The sequence below is a fragment of the Triplophysa dalaica genome, chromosome 12 (genome assembly GCF_015846415.1).
Source record: "Triplophysa dalaica isolate WHDGS20190420 chromosome 12, ASM1584641v1, whole genome shotgun sequence".
Classification (NCBI taxonomy): domain Eukaryota; kingdom Metazoa; phylum Chordata; class Actinopteri; order Cypriniformes; family Nemacheilidae; genus Triplophysa; species Triplophysa dalaica.
This window is the reverse complement of record NC_079553.1, coordinates 12,902,238-12,924,967: the sequence shown is the minus strand read 5'-3', so window position 1 is coordinate 12,924,967 and position 22,730 is coordinate 12,902,238. Positions and strand designations below refer to the sequence as shown.

General features: G+C 39.7%; 1 protein-coding gene and 1 long non-coding RNA gene across 2 annotated transcripts in view; one reads left to right on the top strand and one right to left on the bottom strand.

Annotated features, from left to right (window-relative positions):
* cobl (cordon-bleu WH2 repeat protein) overlaps positions 1–22,730 on the top strand; it is a 78,573-nt gene that overhangs the window by 4,450 nt on the left and 51,393 nt on the right.
* LOC130432623 (uncharacterized) lies at positions 12,258–13,046 on the bottom strand. The gene is made up of 4 exons (XR_008908481.1): positions 12,915–13,046; positions 12,695–12,827; positions 12,529–12,622; positions 12,258–12,356 (listed from the first exon to the last, which is right to left on the bottom strand). It is a non-coding gene; the product is annotated as an uncharacterized LOC130432623 (long non-coding RNA).

Sequence of the window (22,730 nt, the reverse complement as noted above, 5' to 3'; positions counted from 1 at the left end):
GCAAGCTGCAGATATTTCTAAAAGAGCAAAATTTCCTCTCACAGTTTGCACTGTCTTCGGGCATATCTTGGAGCTGTGTTCTTTGGTATGACAGACTCATCCTCGAGTCTGACGGGTACGACACCTGTACTGCACGTTGGGGTTCCAGCACGCAGTGTCACGGCTTGTATATTTCGTGTTGCGGTCACTGACGTCTACGTTCTCCGGAATGTTGCCGCAACCCTGTCTGCTTCCTGAGCACTTCCGGGCAGACTCAACAACGTGATGACACAAACTTTCTGTCATAACATCAGACAGCTACCTCCTGGGATCGGATATGAAGCCCCTTAAAGCTCCTGCCTGCGAGCGGTCAAGCCCAAGAGGAGGTGGCTCCGCAGAGATGACAGCTGTTCTTCCCCGGCCAGCTGACCTGGAGATGCATGAGGAGCTCACAGAGACATGGAATATGCCGTTCGTGGCATGTTCCTGTCTGAAGGGCTCAGGGAGCTGTTACCTCCGTGGAAAGGGAAGCAGCTAAGGGATATGTCGATCCCCTCAAGTGGTCGACCAAGTCTCCCTTCCAGGGCATGTAAGCTCTTTGAAACTCGTGTCGATGAATGTCTTCATGCCACAACGCTTTGCTCATCCGCTGCATAATAAATTGGAATTAAAAAAATACAGGCTGCGTCTCATTTCGAAGGCAGCGTCCTCCGGAGGTTTGAACTGAGAACACAACTACAGTTGACGAGGGTCCGTGACGCATTAAAAATACTTTTTTTTTTTACAGATTTATTTTAATATGCAAACAGCAGCATAATGCAGCATAACAAATCAACAACAGCACCTGCATTCACATATTATCACATTTTCACGAACCTGCAGCGTCTTGACCAATGGAGAAAACTAAAATAATATAAATCCAAAGCATAAAATAGGGCATTCAGGGCATTCTAATGAAAAGAAATGATAAAACAGGGAATTACAAATTGCCTTTATTGTAATCCGTCAAAATGACGGACGACCTTCAGATCTTTCCTTCACTGGTAAAAAAAAGCCTGGCAATGACTGAGAATGTTCTCTTAACGTGACCTATGCATTCGTAGCCCCTGCACCTCACACTGCTCAGCTTATATTTTGGGGCATTAAGGCATTTGGGTTGTGCATCTGACACATGTCACGATACTCCTCATATAAAACTCCACTGCTAAAACAAGAACACTACTTCTTGTTATCAAAATAATGAAGAAACTACGTGTTGTTACAGTCAAGGGCTCCAGACTGCGACTAAATGGTCACATTTCTTGCAACCTGTTTTTGAGTACTTGCGCATGTGCGACCTGCAAATTCAGAATTTATTCTAGTTGTTATTTCCTGTGGAAAGACGATTAGCACGAAACCTGCCACCAGTGCAGGCTGTGTGTTATAGTCAACTGTGCAGGTCACTCGCATTCCAGGTCGTCATTGACAAGCTTACAAACAAACAACTTGAGCACATTACTATGAGTCACTGTTTGCTATGACGGACTTCTTGATATCGAGGACAAACAATTTGATATATGAGATGTTTAAAACTAAACTAACGTCGTGGAGTTCAGAAAACGACATGATTAAATTGGAAACTATTATAGTTTTAAACAATTAATAATTCGAAATTGTGAGTAAATGGAACAGACAGTGTTTTTTTTATTTGCACTTTAGATAGACAGTCTCTTCCTCTTGATGGTTCTTGTCAAGAAAAAGGTGCAGCAAACTTAATATCAGAAGTAAAAGGTTTAGCTCCACAAATATTTTTTTCCAAAGATCTTCCATTGACACAATCTTTATGCATTGGTGCGCTGCAGCTCATATTTCGCCTTCCCTGAGTTGGCCTCCACGTCACCAAGGTTTAAAATAGACAACAGATATTTCTGTCAGACTAGCCAGTTGATCACTACAGCCTCCACCTTACCCACACCCCTCACTGGAGCAATGAGACACACCCTGCATATTAAACGTGACTCGAATATCTCTGATGTTCTGAAACGAATAGTTAATTCCTCATTTCTGTTTTTTTCACACTTTCATTTATTCCTTTTACCACATTTATTTGCTTCCAATTTAGTCTTTTAGTGTTGCTTCGAATGAAATGCTGTGACGAGAAACTTCCTGCAATAGATCTGAGTTCATGTCTTTGAAATATACCCTGTTTTCATTGGATAGATGCGTATAATATACTGCAATTGATCCTTACTGACCGAGCCGGGTTAAAGGTTGAGTGGTTGATTTGGAAAGGTGCTAACTTTAGCCTGCTAGCACTGAATTTATAATCCCACCCTCTTTGTGATTCGCTGTCCAAAGCTATGCCTCCTCCAAACAAATGAATGTATTTCATAAATCCACGTAACGAATTACAAACTAAATTCATTAAATTCTTCTCGAAGCATGTACATAGCCCCACCTAAAGAAAGAGAACAACCGTGGTAACGTCTTTCAGACACTGAAAGGCCTGCTGGGGCTGACTCCATCTTGTAAAAAGCTTGTTTTGTTTACTCAAAATATTTCCTATTCTCTCATTTATATTAACACTCATTCATTGCTTGACATAAAGCATTGTCATGAAGTTGTCCTTCGGACAAGTAAATTTGTCATTCAGAGTACAAATAATTCTTGTCTGAATATAAAAAAAATATATTTTATTTGAATTCTCAATATAATTGTTTCGGATTTAGATTGGTCAAGTATGCTTATAAGCATTTTAACTAGTGTCCGCTTTGGCACCCTGCATTTGGTTGTAGGCCAGCAATAATTATTATTAATGTTAATGCTGCAAGTTAACTTTTTTGCACATAGCAACAGAGGTTTAAAGTTTGGTTGCACAGGCCAAACAGTAGTAGCACTGGTATACTTGTCATAATATATATATATTTTTACTGTACAACGGTGGTATATTTGTCTACATAAATTACTGTAGAGTACTATAGTATTCACTATAGTAAACCGCTGTGAAATTTGCTTGTAAGGCTGGAATCCCAAGTAATCTGTTAAAGCACCTGTCAGAAGTGCATCATGCACAGACAGAGAGATGCTCTGTTTTTGACTGCTTAACCCAATCTATTTCATCTCTTGATGCCCCATCTACGTCGGTTGCTGAATGCTAACAGACGTTTCTTGAACTCTGAACTCTGTAAATTGTTTATTTTATTTAATTGTAATAATTTGTTTCTTGTTAATTATGTTAATTCAAATAAAGCAATGTTAATTCTGTTCCTAATTTGTTTCTTTCATATCAAAATGTACCAATAAGAATACTGTTAAAGTACCGGACTGATAAGCAGTATCAATAAGAGTAGTAATACCGTTAAAATCTTAACGATTCCCATCCCCAATTGGTGCAGAAGGTGCTAATAGTGCTGAATGCTTATTGCCTGGGTGTGGGTCCTGTGAGGCCAGATTAGGGAGCAGTAATTAAATATCTGCAAAGATCTGAGGCGTTTTCCTAATTCACTCAGTGGCTGTTTGGAACAGACTAATTAGTATTTCTTCCTCTCCACCCATCCAATGATCCCATAGGAGTTCCTTCCCTCAGCTGAGCAATCACATTTTTGTAGCAGTTTCACAAGACACCTGTTTTCCTCTCCTAGAGACCACTGTCCTCAGCTACAGAAATAGCAATCCCACTGACCGAAGCACTTTTCCATGATTGATTACTAAAAGAGCCACACCAGTTAATCCAAAAGTTTTTTTTTCTCCATTTTTTACTACACGTTTTAAGACCTCCCACAGCCTTCAAAACACAGATTAAGATATTTTTGATGACATCAGAGAGCTTTCCAGGCCTCCTCAAAGACATCATGGTAATTATCTCCAAAAAGTAGTAAAGACATCGGTAAAATGGTCCATCCGATGAAAGTGGTTCAATGGAATTTTTATAAAGCGACGAGAGTACTTTGTGCGCAAAAGAAACCAAAACAATGACTTCATCAACAAAATCAACATATTCTTCTTCTCCCTAAAAGTCTCTGATGCACATTTACAAGACCACCACGACGTATGCGTATCCAGGTTATGACCCATGCACCATGCAGGACTCGAGCACACAAACTGGATGCGCATCTTCTTATTGCGCATGGATGTGGGCAGTCGCATGTGCCATTTTTACAATACAACAGTTTATACAAAAAATAATAGACATCTATACACATTGGGGTGTAATGATAAACCACAAACTATGGTTTGATTTGAGTCACTGTTTTAGAGCCAAGGTTCGATCCGGTTCTGTTCGATTCTGTTTGATGTGGGGGCAGAGTTCATGGCATGCTAAAGAACATCAGATTCTCTTTTAATTCACAACCTTATAATATAATAATAATTACAACAACAATGTCATGTAACTTAATAACTCTATTTTTGTTAACTTTATAAACTGGCTTCACGTTTCTCTTTGGAAGAAAATATATTTAAATAATATAAGATATTTTATTAAAAAAAGGGGGACCAGGGTACCCGTTATACATGAGAGTTTCCCGGTTCGTATCAAGGGGGTGTATTATTGATCGTTCGTTTCGATTATCGTCCATCCATCCATCCATTTTTTACCGCTTATCCGCTAAGCAGGGATGCCCAGACTTCCCTCTCCCTAGACACTTCCTCCAGCTCTTCCGGAAAAGATGCCCGAGCCACCTCAGCTGGCCCCTCTCGATGTGGAGGAGCAGCGGATCTACTCTGAGCTCCTCCCGAGTGACCGAGCTTCTCACCCTATCTCTAAGGGATCTCCCAGCCACCCTGTGGAGAAAGCTCATTTCGGCCGGCTTTATCCGGGACCTTGTCCTTTCGGTCATGACCCACAGCTCATGACCATAGGTGAGAGTGGGAACGTAGATTGACCGGTAAATCGAGAGCTTCGCCTTGCTGCTCAGCTCCTTCTTCACCACGACAGACCGGTACAGCGACCGCATTACTGCAGAAGCTGCACCGATCCGTCTGTCAATCTCCCGTTCCATCCTTCCCTCACTCGTGAACAAGACCCCCAGATACTATTAAAAATTATGAACAGAACCGGCGACAAAGGGCAGCCCTGCCGGAGTCCAACATGCACTGGAAACAAGTCTGACTTACTGCCGGCAATGCAAACCAAGCTCCTGCTCCGGTCGTACAGGGACCGGATACCCCTTAGCAAAGGGTCCCGAATCCCATACTCCTGGAGCACACTCCACAAGATGCCGCGAGGGACACAGTCGAATGCCTTCTCCAAATCCACAAAACACATGTGGATAGGTTGGGCAAACTCCCATGAACCCTCCAGCACCCTGGAGAGGGTATAGAGCTGGTCCAGTGTTCCACGACCGGGATGGAAACCACACTGTTCCTCCTGAATCCGAGGTTCTACCATCGGCCAGATTCTCCTCTCCAGTACCCTGGCATAGACTTTCCGGGGGAGGCTGAGAAGTGTGATCCCCGATAGTTCGAGCACACCCTCCGGTCCCCTTTCTTAAAAAGAGGGACCACCACCCCGGTCTGCCAGTCAAAGGGCACTGTCCCCGGAAGACGTGACGGCGGGATTGAGGAGATCCTCGAAGTATTCCTTCCACTGCCCGACGATATCCCTGGTCGAGGTCAGCAGCTGCCCCCCTCCACTGTAAACAGCGTTGGTAGGGCAACTTACCCCTCCTGAGTCGCCGGACGGTTTGCCAGAATCTCTTCGATGCCGACCGATAGTCCTTCTCCATGGCCTCGGGGATTGCCGCCTCGACAGGCACCGGAGACCTTACGGCCACAGCTCCGAGTGGCCGTGTTGACAAAGGAGGTGGAGAACATGGTCCACTCGGACTCAATATCTCCAGACTTTATATATACTAGATATCTTGGGATCTGGTCGAAGCTCTGCCGGAGGTGAAGGTTGAAGATCTTTCTGACAGGCGATTCGGCCAAACGTTCCCAACAGACCCTCACTGTACGTTTGGGTCTGCCGAGTATAGCCCCAGCATATAGCCCCAGACAACATAGCTCCTAGGGTCTTCCGGGTGCTCAAACCCCTCCAACATGGTAAGGTGGCAGTTCAAGGAGGGGATTATCGTTTCACCCCTAATTAACAAGACTACAGACACACACAAACAATGCACAGAAAAACTATATATACATTAAAGGGGGGTGTAGTAGAGTAGGCGGGGCGAGACTGTGGTTCGAGTCCGGTGAGTAATTGTGAATTAGCGCCAGCTGTGCGCACACCGGGCTCGAATCACGTAGGAGATGGGAGCATAAAAGGAACGAGCGACCGGACCGTCGAAGAGAGAGGACCGGGCCCGAACTTATGTTATGTTTGTATTTATATTTATGTTCATGTTTTGTTCGCCGGCGGTCGTCCGTGAGGGGCCGCCGGCTGTTATATTAATTTATTAAATGTTTAGAATGTCAAAAAAAAAAAAAAAAAAACAGCCGGCGGCCCCTCACGGACGACCGCCGGCGAAATAACATAAACACAAACACAAGTTCGGGCCCGGTCCTCTCTCTTCGGCGGTCCGGTCGCTCGTTCCTTTTATGCTCCCATCTCGTACGTGATTCGAGCCCAGTGTGCGCACAGCTGGCGCTAATTCACAATTACTCACCGGACTCGAACCACGGTCTCGCCCCGCCTACTCTACTACAGGGGGATTTCATGAAAACAGACTTTTTCCATGTTTAAATGCTAAAATCGGGTCTCTTGTGTATCTGCCAACTCAGAAAACGTGTAAAATTACAAATCATTAAAAAAATTTATGTGAGCCTATCTCTACAAGCCTGTGAGAAAATGATATTTATATTTATGTTCATGTTTTGTTCGCCGGCGGTCGTCCGTGAGGGGCCGCCGGCTGTTATATTAATTTATTAAATGTTTAGAATGTCAAAAAAAACAAAAAAAAAACAGCCGGCGGCCCCTCACGGACGACCGCCGGCGAAATAACATAAACACAAACACAAGTTCGGGCCCGGTCCTCTCTCTTCGGCGGTCCGGTCGCTCGTTCCTTTTATGCTCCCATCTCCTACGTGATTCGAGCCCAGTGTGCGCACAGCTGGCGCTAATTCACAATTACTCACCGGACTCGAACCACGGTCTCGCCCCGCCTACTCTACTACAGGGGGATTTCATGAAAAACAGACTTTTTCCATGTTTAAATGCTAAAATCGGGTCTCTTGTGTATCTGCCAACTCAGAAAACGTGTAAAATTACAAATCATTAAAAAAAATTATGTGAGCCTATCTCTACAAGCCTGTGAGAAAATGAGCACTTCAGAAATCACTCTCTTAAAGACGTAAGCAGCCGTTCTTATTATAATATTTCCGCCCCTTGTTCTGAACATGTCCACTAGGGCTTTGCAAAAATATCAATGCATGAATCTATCGCAATACTTTTTTTTACGATAGTGATACCGCTACTATCGATATTTTTTTTTAAAAATCATGCCATATTGTGACGGGGAAAGAGAATATGACAGACACAACTGGTGAGGCAGAGCAACCCCAGTGGGGAATTTATTTTCAAAACATAAAAGAATGTCCAAAGCTGTGATGTCCGGGGTGCTCGTGGTGTGCTGTCGTCCGATGCGTGCTCGTGCAGTCTGGTGTCCTGTGTTTCCCTCGCTGGCCTCTCGCACTCTCTCTCGTGGGGGATTTAGAAAGGACCCAGCGTTAGGCGTCTTATAGTTCAGGGACCCAGAGTGCTGGGAGCAATCGGCTTTTATGCCCGGCACCTAATCGGCGTCAGGTGATCTCAATCAGCATTAGCTGCCGGGCCGTTTCCCAGGTGACGCTGATCCCAGAACGGCACCTCGTCACACATATACAGACGGCCAAATGTAAGTGGCAGCAAGCATGATGAAAAATATAAGACTGCTTCCAGCTCTCAGAGCGGGTGTGTGGGTGTCCTTTGGTTTTGAAAATAAGTCGTGAAGTAGTGTTCATTTTGTCAGCTTTATTTTATTTTAGTGTTAGTTTTAGTCCCACGACGACTACACTTTTTAGTTTTTATCATATTTGGTCATCCTTGTCTTGTTTTTTTTTAATCCACTTTAGGCGAATAAATGTCTTTGCATTTTCGTTTTGTTTTAGTCAAACTTAGTCACAATTTCGTCATGCTGTATATTAGTTAAAATTGGTATTTTGCCAAAAAATTATAATCACAGTGTTTGTTATTGTTTAAGAAATTTGTTTTTATATTTCATTATAATTCTATTTTACCAGTAAGCACAAATCAATAGAATGTCAAATCATGTCAATAGTTTATTCAATGTCATAGCTTCAAGTATTTCCACAGAAGTCTGATAAGTGCAATGGCCTATTCATAGATATCCAACCTCCTGATGCCTACATCAGGTTTTGGGTAAGTTTTTATATTTATAGCTACATTTTAGTCTCATCATTTTTCGTCACCGATATTGTGTACTGATAAAGTTTTAGTCGTCGTTTAATGGCATTACTTTTCGTCTCGTCTTTGTCCTGGGAAAATAGTTGTTGACGAATATTTTTTGTCATTATTTTCGTTAACGAAATGAACACTATCATGGAGTAATGCGTTAAGTAAAAAATTTATACCAAAAAGACAGATATTTATTGTCTTTTCACGGATATGACACCAGCGCATTTACAGCACGAATGAACCAGGGGTTTTATACTGCCCATGTTCATTGTTTTAACTGTAATGCACCACAACAGCTAAGTGACCCATTCACCCACATACATTTTCTATTTAAAGTATTGCAATATATCTCAAATGTGTATCGTATCGAAATACATAGCAATATATTGTATCGTGACCCATCTATCATGATGTGTATCGTATCGGGAGGCACTTGCCAATACACAGCCCTAGCGTCCACCAATTGGGCCGCGCCATTGTTGTTTTCGCATGTGTGAAGTTCCAACACCATGGCAAAAGTAGCAAAGCTTACGAACTGTTCTGTTGTTGGCTGCACAGACCTTGCAGAACAATGTTCCCAGCCTGACGGGAGACAAGAGAGCAATGGATTATTTTTTTGTTTTCAATGGAACTCATCCACACTGAACGAGGCAAAGCTGCAATAATTGTAAGTACCAGTATTTTTTAAGACCCCAGGGACCTGTGGCAGTTTAAAACTAGATAAAATGTCACTGTGACACGTTTGTCCGTTCACTATTAGAAAGCAATGTGGCTTGTAAACATGCAATGGGATGGTCCTGTGTGACGTTAGTTTGAAATAGTGATTTGTTTGTCTTCACTTGGGTATCTTCACTTCAGAAAACTGTGTATATGGTTTGTAAACATGCAACGCGGTTCTCTCGTGACCGGACCATCAGGGACCGGAGGGGCTTTGCGAATGGCCTTGGGGGAAAATGGTGTGCTTATCGTTTGGTGTTCAAAGACAAAACCTTGTTTCGTGTTCGCTTTACGTGACAATACATCATTGTTTTGTCGCTGGAAGCACAAGCTCACAGCGCTGGCTCAGTTTTCTGCTAAAGGGAGCGGAGACTAGCAGCTCATTTGCACTTAAAGAGAAACACACACCAAAACAGCACGTTTTTCCTCGCATGCAAAAGTGGGCATGTAGCGCATGGTATATTAAAAGATCTGTGGTGTTTTTGAGCTGAAACTTCACAGGTACATTATGTGGACGCCTATGATTTATATTATACTTGTGTAAAACTAGAAAAAAATCACCCCTTTCAGGCTGTAGATTGTTAGCAAGTTTCCATTTGTTTTTGTGATTGTAGTAGAGTAGGCGGGGCGAGACCGTGGTTCGAGACCAGTGAGTAATTGTGAATGAGCGCCAGCTGTGAGCACACCGGCTCGAATCACGTAGGAGATTGGAAGCATAAAAGAGAATGAGCGACCGGACCGTCGAAGAAAGAGGACCAGGCCCGAACATATGTTAAGTTTATATTTATGTTCTTGTGTTTTGTATTTATGTTTTGTTCGCCGGCGGTCGGCCATGAGGGGCCGATGGCTGTTATTATTTATATTAAATGTTTAAATGTTTTCCGGTTCCCGCCTCCTTCCTTCCGTATCTTGAATCTTGTTACAGTGATATTATTGAATTTCATTTTGACAGACCGTACTGAGTGAATATGATAATGACAGACCAGTGTAAGATACAGTGCAATTCTTATGTACAGATTATTCCTTTTATGGAAATGTCAACACAATTTATGCCACACATTTGACCATGATTAAATCCATTTTGGTCTCGATTCTGTCTGAGCCTTCTCAGTTGACTACCATTTGTTTACAAGTAGCCTAACTCCTAGACCAATCAAATAGACAAACAGGTTTAGTTTTACAGTGCAAATAAACACTGGTGCTAAATGATCATGAGGTGCTGTGAATATGATTCCATGCAGCCTGCTACCGAACCGCTTAGGCCCACGGCCATAACTTTTAAATTCAGTGTAAATAATGATTATCTAGATTAAAGTTCCTAAAGCAAGCAAAGTTGACCACTTTACTTACTACTCACTTGTAGTAAAAATTTTGGTTGAACCTCATATAGATTACACAGTATGTTATTCTTGTAGTGATACTGTAGATGTTGTGTGCTGTCTATTCATGCCTCCTCTAATTTCAGGATCTTAGCAATGCACAGGTGAATAGATCATCTGTAACGCAGATCAGAAAGTTGGGGCATGAACAGAGCACTGGCTGAATCCCTGCAGGCAGTAAATTAGTAGTTTAAAACGAGTAGCCAGCTTAGGACCAGCTGCTCATAAAATATGCCTAGATCAAGTCAGGATTTTTGAAAATCGGTTTGAACGACATATATATCAGTGGTTCTCAAACTTTTTTGTTGTAAGGTCCCCTTTGTGTATAGTGCCCCCCCCAAATAAAGACTTATAATCTTAAACTGAGAGACTAAGAGCTTGAGAAAATGTTTCGGCAGTGTGTGGAGCATGTAATAAGTGTCAGAGAAAGACAAAGCACTGAACTTGCTTTGCCAGCGTAAATTTCTGAATGAAAGCGTCTTTTCCGTTCCGTAACTTGTGTACTTCAGGCTGGAGCGAGCAGTCTGACAAGAGCCTCGCCACACAGCAAAAACAGCAGTGTACATTTTACTCAAATTGAGTCAAATTCAACACTCAAAAAATGTACATATGACTCCCTCCGTTTTGGAGTTAAAGTAACACTTTTGAAAGTGTTAAATATGTACATTACTTTCAGAATAGATTTGTTCACCGACAGAGTTTATTTGTACACCCAACAGAAGTATATGTATATCCTGCCACAGTGTTATATTTTCCCACTAGTGTTAAAATGTACACCCTTGTTAGATTAAATAGACACCAGCAAAGTGTTAATATGAATGACTACATATGAATTATTAATTTTAATTAATTAAAATGTATGAAATTTTCTGAACTAATATATACACAATGATGAAACAAAGATATATAGAAATGTTTTTTTTATTCCTGATATATGATTTTTTTAAAGTTTGTTTTAAAGAACATGGATCATTTCAGAAATTCAAGACATGTATTCAACACATTGCAATGTTCCATTCAAAACATTTGAAAGCATAACTTCTCTGTTTTCTGACATCAGGAATAAGTGCAAGAATCAGTAAATAAACAGTATATATGTACGATTATTGCAATATAAATTTTAGAATGTGCCAGTTTGCAAACAAAGAAGCGAAACTTTTTAATCTAGTTTAAAAGTTAAGCTCGTAGGTCCTTAACCCTAGGGATTTCACATACTATACCAAGATCTATCTTGTAGATAGTGGTCTGGATGAATGAATACATTGCACTTAAAGACACGCTAAAGACAAAGTATGCTTTAAAAAGTTCATCAAAGGCAGAAAGTGAATCCTCGTCTTGTCTGTTACCCTGGGCATCTGAAAGCGGGCTGTTCAGATGCAATGTCGAAGTAAGCGTTCTTGCTTCTGCAATGATCTTTGGCTTTAGACTATCCCATTGTTCAAGAAGTCTGGAGGCTGTTTCTGTTCCAAATTGGATGTCAAAATCTTGAAGTATCTGCAACAAATATGAATTTTCTCCTCTTGTTTGACCTTATCAACTGTATCTTACCAATCACTTAGTGTCGAGAAATCTGGGAAAAACTGAAAGCACTATATTGGACTTCGCTGCATCATGAATAAGGAGCTGTCTGTGCTTGAATCTTGCTTTCATCTTGTCAAGAATCAGGTCCTTTCTGCACAATGATTCATGAAATATATCGCTTCTTTGCATTGGTCACCCGCCAACTGCAGTTCCAAATGGTTGCAGGTTTCTCTATGAGCGGTTGGTCCTCCACTGCCCTCAATGTCTTAAGTTCCGCTTGACCTAGCATCCTTCTTACTGTGGTGTCCGGCGTGGTGTTCGCTTTGCCGAGAAACTGTTTTGAATCGCCAAGATATGTATCCTTGGTTGCTCTTAGGGTCATAAAAATGCTCCTTTATATAAAAACAAACAAAATTGAAGATCAAATAAAACATTTTCTTAGTCTTAACTTGTTTTAGGCATGAATCAGAAAGTGAGAAGAATTGCTTAACCATGATAAAATCCTTTAGCATTTTATTAAAAATCTTCTAGTAGGTATTTATGACAATGAATACAAGTACTTACATATCCAGTTCTTGAGTATGGATCCTTAAGGGATGGGAACAGTGTTACAATTCCCAAAGCACAACGAGTCTTTGTTTCTTTAGAAGGGACATGGCTTTGAAAAGAACAATAACAATATTCAAACATGAATTGATCTACTAAGTATGATTTATGAAACTGTGCTTACCCTTCTTTGTCGGTAATGTGCGCAACAACAATGTTAAGTGTCGCCTTGTTGAGTCTGTGAGTTTTCCATGATCTCTATTTTCAGCCAAAATCGCAGGTCCTCCTGCCTTTTCCTCTACAATGTCTCTAACATACTATAATGATAAACATTGTGTTCTGTAATGTGCTCATATTTTAACAAAGTCAATAACTGCTATACAATCCAGCTAGTAAATTTTCACCTGTTTTGCATCAAAATCTCCACCAAGACAATGTCTCTTGGAGCTTGGTCCAGCACTGTCATCCGTCTCAGACAACACTGAAAGAGTGTCAGTTTGTGGGCTACAGGAAGAATCAAGGACTTGCGCATTCTGGAAACAAAATTAATATAAACTTTAAACATATATACAAAAGTGATTTCCTTAAATCCATTTGCATGTTCGTATATCACAGACACCTGCCTGAATCTTTGTCAACAACTCTCCATAGGATATCATGTGATCTCTCCTCCAGCAAGTCAGTGAATACATCTTTATCTCCCTCCACACCAGTGTCGTCTTGTAATATAAGACCTTTGTCACTTATTGAACATTTCTTCTTAACTATGGTTAACACAGCAACTGATAAAACGCACACAGCTTCAATAACCAAGAGTATGACAATTTTATTTGATTTAAATTACATACCATGAGTCATTAAACTGGTGTAATCTCCTCCATCTACTTTTATTAGTTCCTTTTTACCTCCATACAGTGCACTGAACAGCATTGTTACTATTGAAAAAAAAAACATGTAATAAAAATGTAACAATGCTTCAAATAGTTTGAAATAGTTTCACTTTCAAAGTTACACTGTTGATTGCCTCACAGCAGGATCAGTTTCCATAGAAGTACACCAATTATAAAGCGACGTGTGCTAAGGAGGCGGGACTAATTGCAGAGAACGAAACTTAACCAATTTGTGTACCATGAACCGCGCTATTTTTACGGTTGAAAAAGATTTTTAATTTCAATAAAGTGGATACTGTAGAAATACATTTTGAATAAATATTTTAAAAAATGTAACTTAAACTGAGGTATTCTGCATGAAAAACATATCTGTTATCATCTCGAGACGGCACGTTTTTGACCAAATACATGAAAAGGAAGGCACGTTTCTAACCACACGCATAGTTTATTTTTATACCATTACAAAACTCACGTTGCGAATTAAACAATTAAACCCGTATCAACGTATCAATATTTCGCAAAGTTTGCAACCAATGGTGGCCTATGCATGAATCATGCATTCACAACATAAAACGTTAGTTTAACGAAAATAATAACATGCATACTTATAATCCAAGTTATGCAAGGTAATAATCCACGCGTGCAGATTCACTATGCTTACCTGTTTGCATAACGTTGAAAGAGCTTATATTATGCGGATGCATGAATTTGCAAGCGCCGCTAGTCAGAGGGACTTAACTCAAGTCTTTTCAAACAAATATCGAAAAAAGGAACAGCGTTGGTACTTTAATACATTTACAAAACAATCAGTATGAGAATAAAAGTGTAGAATTAAAACAGTGCATGGGGTTGATAAAACATATACAACGTCATTTATTAACCTCTAAAGGTCTTTCGGAAATGTACGCAATGTGTAAAACCACTAATGTAATACTAATGCATTTGCAACATAAAGTTTATCAAAAAATAATAAAATACGGGTAACTTTTTATATTATGCAATGTTTGAAGCTAATGTTAATTCATTTGTCTTACCTTCTGCACGTGGTGCTCAGAATTCATTCAGCTTCTTTACAAAAACCTTTAAAACAAACGTTTTTGTTTTAATGAACAGAATTACACACCATATATTCTATTTTGTTTATCACACAATTTATTAAAAGATTATCCGAACGTAGCTACCTTTGAACTGCGGACTCTTCTCCACGTGGTTTTCCAATTGAAGAGCCGTTGAGGATTGTGGGAAATGCACTGCTTACAGAGTTAAAAGTTTTACTTTGCAAATTAACTCCTTTTTTAGATGCAGTTTTACACTTGAAGATTCAAATGTACTCCGGGTTTAACACTGGGCAACACCAATAAATGTACACCATAAATTTAACTCCAGTGAATTTGCTGTGCACTGACAACCTCCTTTGACATCATACAGTGTTCGCAAGTTCTCTGTATTTAACAACTTGTCAAAGTATGTTCTGTGAATCGCGGCCACGAGTGCACATTCTGAGAGAAGTCAGCTTTTGTGGGTGGAGTTTGGAGAAGAAATGTGAACTGAAATGGTTGTCAGTCATAATTGCTTGCATGGATGCTTTTTTCTCTAAATCATTTTCCTGAGTAGCCTATAATAATCCAATTAATTTTGTAAATTTATATTTTAAGCTTATAATGTTGAATGACACTTTTTAATGAAGTGTTTTGTTGTAGGGGTACAGAGTACAGTACATTAAGCAGTCAGTTTTAGGCCTAATATGGGCTATTCAATTTTATTTGAAGTTATATTGTATTATATTGAAAAGCAAGACAAAATATAAAAATAACATTCAGTTTATGCAATAGTGAAAAAACTGGCAAAATAAATACAAGAACTATGAAAAGCCATGTTCGGTATTCAGCCAAGTGTTTAATTTTTAATATTTGTATGATTTTAACAAAGGTGTTATTAGTGTTATTATCAGTTTAAATTCATTTTTAAACTAAATGTCTGTGATACTGAGATTTGTGCTACTTGCTTCTCTTCATGTAGATAGTGAGCAGACAGAGAGCAGACAGTTGATGTGACTGAGAAACCAAAGTATGGAACATTTTCTGTAATTCTTCCACTGGCTGAGGTGGTGATATTATTTAGACATTGAATTTAGCTCTTCCTCATCCTGTTTTACTTCTCTTTATTTTGAAGACAGCAGACACCTTTTCTCTCACCCTCTTTTTCTGCCAACTCTGGTGAGAATGAGTAATTGGGTCTGGAATCCCAGTGAGTGTTTGTACCAGAGGGGCTAAGTTTTCTGTCTCCCTGGAGAACATACTGTTTTTTCCAGCAGCCATGGAACTTAAAGACCGCCTGCCTGATTCCTCTTTCCATATGTGGGTGTTTGGAGTGAGAGAATGGTATTGTGGGAAAGTGAGGAGTGTCTTGTGATGGGACGTGTTGTTACTTCAGCAGTTTTCTTTTCTGAAATTGACATTATTATCTGTTATTGCCCACATTATAAAGCTTGACTACGTATTTTTTTGTGTATGTGTCTATGTGACCAGACAGTGAGAGTTGGGACAGGGTGAATAGACTTATTTGAGTACATGCTGCTAGTCTAATATATAGTCTTCTATAGGATTTATGTAATGAAACCATTTAAGAAAGATTTATTCTTAACACGATGGAAAATACTTAAAAAAGCAGGAAACAAATACTAAGCTTTAAAATAATTTTTATAAAAACAATCTGCAATGGTTGAACGGAAGAACAAAAGGGTTCGGTTTCTACCATTGCCTGATTTTTGGTGTTTCTGTGAAGTCATTGCCATTTTGTCACATTTAGCACTTTTGCTACATGTTGTCTGTACGGTAGCATTGCTGTGAGCTGTTTATAGCTCCTCAAAGGACAGGGAAGCTTTATACCCCAGCAGTAAAAGGGTGGGGCTTGTATGTCCCTGTAACCAGAGATCAAGGGCAGATGCAGTGCCAGCGGGTTATGTGCGTAGCAACGGCAAACAAATGTTGATAAAGAGTTGAATGTTTTGGACTTGACTTGTCAGTCCAGTCTGGGTCATTCACTCTTTGCGTGAGGGCTGCATCATAAATTTGCAGCTGCGTAGGTATAGTCTCTCTCTCTCCCTCTCTTTGGGTATAAAAATAGGTTGCTATGTGAACACCATGACTCCCAAAAGGCATGTGCTTGTTGATACGCCCTACTGAGCCACTGAGGGTGAAGGCACTCACTTCCTCAATGCAGTATAATCTACACCATACTCAGGTGGCGACATTTGAATATATGGGCTATGTGAGTTAAATCTGGCAAAACACTCTGCCAGTTACTTTTAGAATCATTATTAAGAAGTATTATTAATTGTCGATAAGTCACTCAATGGTCTAGGACCTACATTTATTACAGATATGCTTATTGAATATAAACCAAACAGGCTTCTTAGATCATCAGGATCAAGTCAGTAAGGGATAACAAGGGTTCACTCCAAACAAGGCGAGTCAGCGTTAAGCATTTCGCCACCCGTAGCTGGAATCTGCTTCCAGAAGTCATCAGATGTTCACCAACTATAGCTACTTTTAAATCCAGAATAAAAACACACTTGTTTATCTGTGCATTAACAACCTGAGAACTGTGCTGGTTCACATCAACTGCACTTCTATTTCTTTTTCTTCTGTTCTTATTCTTTTTATATAAACAGTACACTCACATTTTCCATAATTTTATTGCTGTTTTATTGTTTCTTAAATCTAAAGTTGTTTTAGATCTCTAAATTTGATACGTCTTATTTCTCTTTGTCGATCATTTTATGTAAAGCACTTTGAATTGCCCTTGTGTATGAAATATGTTTTATAAATAAACTTGCCTTTCCTTGCCTTTCCTAAATCGCTATATTTCTATTCTAGAAATGTTTATTATATGATAACCTGCCACTTTTGTCATGTAACAAGCAACGTGGAAACTAAACGAATGGTCTGGCATTTCGTTGCTTTTTCAAAGGTTACAGTCAACATGTTTTGTCATTGACCTCTGGAAATAATAGCTAACGTAGAGCCACATTCACAAATGCCAACTCTGAAAGAGACAAACAAATGCTCTGGACCCTTTAGGTTGAATCCTACTGTTTGTTCTGGGCTAGAACATAAGTCCAAACAACAGCAGGATTAATGTGGGCTAATAAAGGTACTATTGTTTAGAGCACTGTTCAGTTCACTAGAGCATTTGCTCAGGTCAGATCTCATGTCCCACTTACACATGGAGCGCATAGATTTCTTTGTTTACCTAACACTTGAGCATTAGGCAGATAAGAACCCATTGAAAGTGAGCTGTCGTCCTATGGGAATGTAATCTGTACACTTTTTATTCTGTAAAAATGTATTGTGCATGAACACATTTACTGTTTTTGTTTATATTGGTTTGATGTAGCCTTATTTTAAACTTGTAGCATAAAATGTCAATTTTATAACTTTAGGAAACTTAAGTGCAGGCAACATAATGGAGTAGCACTCGAGAGAGATCTGTCTCCTTGTTTGTGTCCTTTCAGGAAAAAGGGCAGCTTTGTGGTATGAATGAATAACAGGGTTTTTTCCTAAGTCTGACTATACTGTAGAAGACCATCAGTGAGTTTGTGTCAGTAGTTTTGCAAGTAATTTTTCAAAGTATGTGTAAAAGTGAAAATATTTAAATACTGTACGCTCTAATTTCAAGTGGTACAGAAGGGCCCATCCCCATCCCGGGTGGCGAATTTTGCACTTAATGGATCCGTTTCTCTACACGTATTGCGCAGTCTGGGAGCTGGATGATGCGCTTCATTCATTCTCTTATTTACATGTACACAGAGGCGCAGAAATGATGCTACAGAAATGGTGTACCTTGAAGCACTTAACGGACTTTCTTCTGAAGTTCAAAACAGTTACTACACAAAAGTAAGAGATATGTTATATGTTTAACATAAAGTACATTGCATTCTTACAACAGTTTACTGAGCCTTTGAATCAGAGGGTTAAAAACAGAGTTATTGTGTGTGACTGACACATTTTACTCTTCCAATTCTTCAATATAAGACACCCAACAGTGATTACCAACTCCACAAAAATACAATTATTTTAAACAAATCCAAAGACTATTATTAAGGGCATAAGTTGTCAGAAAGGAACCAATATATTTATATTTCAAGATTTTTATTTGTCATATTTACAGTTATTAAGGCTATATACAACGAGCAGTGAAACTTGGATCAGGTCAGCTCCAATTATTATAAAAATACAAACACAAAAGAAAAATATAAGTAATATAAAGATAAAGGTACATATAGTCTATTATATAAGTAATCTGTAAATGTTTACATGAGCAGGAATGTGCAAACAGATAGTAACACAATGTGGTAACTTAGCAAGTAGCAATGTCACTATATTGGATGTTGAATGTTCTAAGAGTGCCATGAATGAGGTCAAATGATGTTAATAGACTGAGTTTAGGAGCCTGATGGCCTGGGGAAAAATCCTTCTCCTAATTCTCTCTGTTTTGGCCAAAACATTTTGAAGCTCAAATGTCTTTTAAACCACCCAGAGGTCAGGGTTATCGGCAAATGCTGGGGATGTCAAAATGGTCAAATATCACCCTATTTATCAGTGTGGGTTATTTTTTATGCCTATCGCTGACGCACAGACACAGTGGGAACTGCTAATAAAAGAATGCTCTGTTGTTCTGTGCCGATTCTCATGAAACCCTCAGCAGTAGACAGTCATCATGACACGACTCCCACTACTGTAGTTAAGAAGGCCCTGCGCTTTGCCCTTATCTCAGATTTACCTTGTGTCTCAAATAATATTTAGGTTTTCCTGTTTGTCTGTGATGGCAGCATCTTACTGGTTGTAGCATCAACAATGTCATCAGGGCTCGACATTAACTTTTGTCCGGGATAAGTGAATGTATCGAATGGGCAAGTGAGGGAGAATTTTAGGACTACTAAAATGTAGAATACATGTAGAGTGCAGTCTCTGTGTTCGACTTGTTCTCTGTATGCACAGCGCTGAATGAAGTCGACCGTACCGGTTTCTGAACTGTCCTTCTCAATAAATAGCAACTGACACGATGGCAAAAAGTCCAAAAACAAATACAGGTGCATTGGAGCATTTTTTTTTCGACAAGGGTTTCGGCTTCCTAGGGATGGACATGAGTACTTGAGTACTCGGACACAACGATGATCGTTTGGGTCTATAAATACAATTTTTCTTTCTTTCTGATTGATTGATCATGCTGGCATTTCGTGTGGTACCCAGAGATTTGATTGGTTGCATTGCAAGAGTATGGTGCGATGCAACATGGCAAAAGCAAAAGAAACTAAACTAAAGGCGTTTAATCCGAGCATCCAATGGGCACTGAATTGCTGTTTATAATGGGTTCTAGTGTTGTATCCGCGCAAGCTTTTTCAATCCATTCCCATGAATCTGCGTGGCACTCATGGAGCAAAGCAAGCATTCCTCTGCTCAGCGAGCGCCTCGTGAACGTGCGTTCAAGTTCATAAGAATGGATTAAAAATGTTCGCTCTGCTCCCCACCAGTATATGTGGACACAAAATGTCAGGTGAGACAACAACTATCAGACAGACAAGTCAAATGAGCATAAGATACTGACAGACTGAAATGCTGAAATATTTTCAAAAACATTGATAGTGAATTTTTAATAATCTAACAATGTTGATTTAATCATTCACTCAATCCTGTCATAGTTTTATCAACATACATTTTCGTATCAGTGTTGTTATTAAAATCTTTTCATTGTCACCATGAGGGAAACGCCCCATCTTGACCCAGGAAAACCTGTTTAGTTACCATTTGCCCTTAGCATTTATTATTTAATGGCATCTCATCTATTTTTTCGAATCCACTCACTGTTGATAATTATTTGTTGAGTTGATTGGTTATCTCTGTTTTATCTTGCTTGGATGTAAGTTGGCTGTGTAAAGGTTTCTGGCAGTGCTATTTATAGTGCATTTAAAATTAGATTTTACAGCATTTAAGGCTTAAAACAATGTGTATTCACAATATTCTTTGTATTTCTATCCTGTGATGCTATATCTGCTACATTAAATGTATGTTTGATCACTTTTCTGTGACTTTAAAAGATATTCATTTTTAGGATTCATACTGCATATTCAGGGCTCAGCAATAGTGTTGAATTGCCCAGAGCCATTGTGATCGGCGCTCTGGAAAGATGATAGAACTGTTGCTTAATGCTTATTACCATTTCCATGTGTATTTTACTTAAATGGGTGATTTCTTGAAAAACTGTCTTATTCCATGTTTAAATGCTAAAATCAGGTCTGTTGTGCATCTGCCAACTCTGAAAACATGTAAAATGACAAATCATTAACTTTTTTATGTGACCCTATCTCTTCAAGCCTGCGAGAAAATGAGTGCTTCAGAAATCGCTCTCTTACTGATGTAAGCAGCCTTCTTAATATAATATTTCCGCCCCTTGTTCTGAATGAGTTCACCGATTATGCCCCCGCTATTGTTGTTTTCGCATGTGTGAAGTTCCAACACCATGGCAAAAGTAGCAAAGCTTAGGAACTGTTCTGTTGTTGGCTCCACAGACCATGTTCCCACCCTCATAGGAGACAAGAGAGCAATGGATTTATTTAGTTTTCTAAATGTCACTGTGACACGTTTGTTCGTTGACTATTAGAAAGCAATGTGGCTTGTAAACATGCGATGGCATTGTCCTTTGTGAAGTTAATTTTGAAATAGCGATGTGTTTGTCTGTGTATCTTCACTTCAGAAAACTTAACGTATGATTTGTAAACATGCGACGTGGTTCTCTCTCCCGAATGCGGTCATGACCGGACCAACAGGGACCGGAGGGGCTTTGCGAATGGCCCTGGGGAAACCGTTGTGCTTATCGAAAACAATGTTTTCGGTGTTCAAAGACGAGACCTTGATTCTCGTTCACTTATGTGACACTACTGTGTTTTGTCACTGGAAGCACAAGCTCAAAGCACTGGCTCAGTTTTCTGCTGAAAAGGGGGCGGAGACTATCAGCTCATTTGCACTTAAAAAACCCATTCACACAGCCCGCTGATCCCAGAAATTGCCCCAAAATTGCCAGACTGCTTTCTGTGTGAACGCAAACGCATCCAGGATAGATCTGAAAAATGATTCCGGAAAGGGGACCTGGATACATTAACGGGATCAGACCCGCAATGGCCCCTGTGTGAACGAAAGGCAGGAGCAATGCCGTAAGGGGTGTCGTAGTGCTGACGAACGCGTCATTACAATGACGTAGCTATCATGTTACTGTTTGAGCTGGGGGGTTTATTTATTTGTGCTATTGATCAATTTGTTTTTCTTTTTTGTTACATTTTAGGACTGCCTGTATACTAACTAGGGATGCACCGATCCGATACTCTGGATCAGAATTGGGGCCGATCCGGGTCTTTTTTGCTGGATCGGGTATCGGACTGACGGGTTCTCTTCAGTCCGATCCGTTGCGATACCCGTGGATGTTACTCTAAAGCTTCATAAAGGAGTAACTATCAGGAAATTACCATAAACGTTGTCATGCACTGTTTTCGATGTCATGTATTTTGATAGCTTTATGCGAGGAATAAACCAATATAGCATAAGTATAAAACTCTGACCTCCGCTGGTGCGGTAATCTGTCAATCTCAATCCAGCATGCGTGTGTCCGGGAACAGTCAGGATGTTACTCGTTCCAATGTTTTCAATATTCTTAATAATCACTAGATAATAGACTGTGGTTTTGTTTAAAACACATTTTGCCGGAGACGGTACTCGCTGAGTGTAACGTTATTAGATTCAAGCACTGGAAACGGTCTATGTTATGCGTCATTAATACATAACTTGTAACTTTAGGATGGATTCAATGTTCTATGATTTAAACACAACATATATATTCTCTTTGTGTTATAACTGTTTTGAACTTGGGAAGCAAAGATCCCCGCGACAACAGGATCATCTCTATCTGGGATGCCCGTGAGTGAAGCGGGTGCATTAAGCCCATCATTCTGCGTCCAATGCGCATGACTTTAAATAACGTAGAAGCGAATGTATTAAGCGCATCATTTTGTGTCCAGGATGTGCATGAGCGAGTTTGGAGACTTTTATATTGTGATAGCTTTGTGTAATAAACAGAGATTTATTTGTTAAACATTTTGTAAGTATCTGTGCTTTATGAGACCACATTTTTGTTTTGTATGTATTTTTAGGTTTAATACAGCACTTAATTACATTTAAAAAAATCATACTTTTAAGTAAAAATACTTAAGTAAAGGAAAAATTGTAGATTTTAATGTACTCATGGATTTAAGGTAAAAAAAAAAAAATATTTATGGAC